We start from the raw sequence: 3,635 nt of genomic DNA, 5'->3' as shown, positions 1-3,635 counted from the left end.
AATTGAAAAATAAAAGAGTATCGAAATGATGGTAAAGAAAGTGTTTATAAAAAGTAAAATGTTGAACAACATATCGTAGAGTGTGAAACAATTAAGTCTCCGGTGGGACAAGTGCATCAATAACAACAACAAACATCAATAATTAATTGTATAGTAGTTCTTCGGGCAGCGGAGTAGTGTTGATATCTCTTCGTGTTTCCGTTGAATGGGACAGCTTTCGCTGCTCTGTTTGTTTGTGTGCGTGCAAACGAGTGTATGGGTGCATGATTGTGTACATGTGAATGCATAGTTGTAGTTTTGTTTATTGCTTGAATTGCTCGGCTCCACACATAATTCTCTCAAACCATTTACTAGAGCTCTTAGGGATGCCAAATCGCAATATGATTTAATTCGAATGTTTATTTTATCGGTATTGAACAAAAAAATCTTAAAACCCTAGAATATACGTTAGTGTTGCTAGAATTTTAAGAGCATGGAATTAAATTATTGGAAAAGGGAGAATTGTTGGAAGTGATAACAACTTAGGAAGAGAAAAAGAAAATTCGTTGTAAAGGCTCATATGATAACGACAATTTCACAATTGTTTTCTTCGGGCATTTAGGGAAACAAGCTAGATCTATAGTTCCTTTGGTGATATGCAGTCCGTCTGTCCTTATATTTCTGTAAGCAATGTGCGGTAGTGTTATTTTTTTATTATCTGCAAGGATCGGTAACTTTGAAACACAAAATTTTTATATAAAATAATATTGCTAACTTTCCGACAAAATTCGATAATTACAGAAAATAGAATGTGGCATTTCCTCTCTATTCGTTGTTCGATCCTTAACTATGGAACAACGTCTTAATTCTGCACACAAAATTTCCTGAGCGAAATGAAATCACTGTCAGAACAACTATAAAATATGTCCCATCCCATAACAGATCTTGGGTTAATATAAATATTAAGATTTGCCAAGTCTGAATGGAATCGGATGTTAATTTCTTGTTTTATAAGTTCATGGATATTTAAAATTGTGACCCTTTGTGGGAAAGGTACCAGAGGAAGTGGACCGATATATTCCATCTTCGCACCAGACCTTGGAGTAATATAAATATTGTGATGTTTGAAGAGTTCCGGATGCTTATTTTGGATTTTGTGTTTGTTTTTGTTATTCAAAACTTTGACCCTTTGTAGGGGAGGTACCAGAAGGAATGATGCGATCTTTACCCTCTTTATAACACATCTTGTGTTGATAAAAATAGTGAGATGTGCCAAGTTGGAATGGAATTGGACGTTAATTAAGCGTTTTATGACCTTCATGGATATTCAACATTTTGACCCTTTGTGGGGGAGGTACCAGAAGGAGTAGACCGACTTATTCCATCTTCACACCAGACCTTGGATCTGTGTAATTTGAGGACAATCGGACTCTTACATGAGAGAGGAGGTTAGGCGTTGTAAGTAAGTGTGTGTGTGGCTTTTTGGGGCCCTTTTAAATTTTTTTGAGTGTATTTGTACTAAAGGGTCAAGGATGGGTGGGCATAGTGGGGGAGCAGTGATATCAAGCTCCTGTGTCATATGTGTATGTTTGTTTTCAGTTTTTTTTTTTTTTTTGTTTGTGTTTATTCCTTTCAAATTCTTTAAGTGTTCATTCCCTAGGTTTGATGGTGGCAGGGTTGAGAACCCCCTGGATTAACCGCTCTCTCCTGAGCTAGTGCGGAACCCCACCATAACGCCGAGTAGGCAGAATGTAACATACCTTATAAATTTTATTTGACTGTTAATATTTTTCGTTACTTTTTTCTAGCACAAAAATATAGTTACAAAAATTCCCCCATAATGGCAACCCTGAAATGCACTATTTATAGAAAATAGGAATCATGTGCGCCATCGCCTTTTCAATCGGGTAAAGAGAATTGTATGAATGCATGCATCTCTCTGCCTATGACTATGAATAATCAACAAAGACGTTGTTGTTACTTGGGTGTGTGTGTGATGTTTTTTTCTATAATAAATATACCATAGAAGAACAATATTCTTATTAAACAAACTATTAGACAGCATTTATCGTTTTACGGAAATAACAATTGTACGCCATTATTGAGAGATATTCAAATAATTTCACTATGCTAGAGTGAGTGGGAGTGAGGATGACAGAGTATGAATGAGAGAGAGAGAGAGAGGGAGAGGGCGCAACATGGCACTGCATTTATGTGTATCTATCCAATTCGATAGAAGAAGAACTGGTCGCCGTCGTAGTCGTCGTCATCTTCAGTTTATCACGATGATGATGATTTCTATGATAGGAACTGTCAGCCGCCATTGCGTTGTTTCTATGCCCATCCATTTTGGTGTAGGTTCGTTGTCTTTGTCCATTGGACTCTGTTGAATGTGCGACTGTGTATAGTTGTGTTTGTGTGTGTGTGTGTTCGTCCACATGTCTAATGTGCATTCTCTGTTAGGAAAAAAAACAGTGCATTCCAATCAATAAAAAATAAACTCCAAAATGGTCAGTCAATATGTTTTGAGAATGGAATTCGTAATAGATATTTCCTATGGCGAGAGGAATGATCTGGAATGTCGCTGTTAAATGTAATAACGAAAAGGAGAATCGTACACAGAGCATCATTGCTAAAATCGGGAAAGCTCTTTCTTCCAGTATTTAGATGTGGACGAAATAGAATAATGGACACTTTACAAACCACAGCTAAGGAACAGACTTAAACTGTACCACTATTTTCGTAGGTTATTGTCAGTGAAAATCTGTTGAGAATCGTTGCTATTTGGAGATTTTAACTCGAACAAGTAAAAAATCTGAAACGAATCTCGAACGAATTTAGCAATTTTCAAAAAAAAAAAAAAAAATAAATAAATAAATAATAATAATAATAATAATAATAATAATAATAATAATAATAATAATAATAATAATAATAATAATAATAATAATAGTAATAATAATAATAATAATAATAATAATAATAATAATAATAATAATAATAATAATAATAATAATAATAATAATAATAATAATAATAATAATAATAATAATAATAATAATAATAATAATAATAATAATAAAAATAATAATAATAATAATAATAATAATAATAATAATAATAATAATAATAATAATAATAATAATAATAATAATAATAATAATAATAATAATAATAATAATAATAATAATAATAATAATAATAATAATAATAATAATAATAATAATAATAATAATAATAATAATAATAATAATAATAATTATAATAATAGTAATAATTATAATAACATGCATAGGCAACTTTGGTCATAAGTCATAAGTAAACTAAAAAAAATCGGTAAATAATGTAGCTATACGAAGACGTGGACCTGCACACACAATTTTCTCTCATAGGCTGTATTATTCATTACGACTTTGGTATTTGAAACAATTCCGGTGAATAATATCGCTAAAATCCTCAAAATACCGAATATCGGAAGGTACCTTTATATGGGGGCTATACCAAAACGTGGACCTGCACAGACAATTTCCTGTCATAGGCTGTAGTATTCATTACGAACTTCAAATACGAAATTTGAATCTATTCCGGTGAATAATGTCGTCAAAATCCTCAAAAAACCGAATATCGGGAGGTGCCGTTATATGGGGGCTATACGA

This window comes from Musca domestica, unplaced genomic scaffold, assembly GCF_030504385.1.
Source record: "Musca domestica strain aabys unplaced genomic scaffold, Musca_domestica.polishedcontigs.V.1.1 3, whole genome shotgun sequence".
NCBI lineage: Eukaryota > Metazoa > Arthropoda > Insecta > Diptera > Muscidae > Musca > Musca domestica.
Note: the sequence above shows the minus strand (reverse complement) of the source record.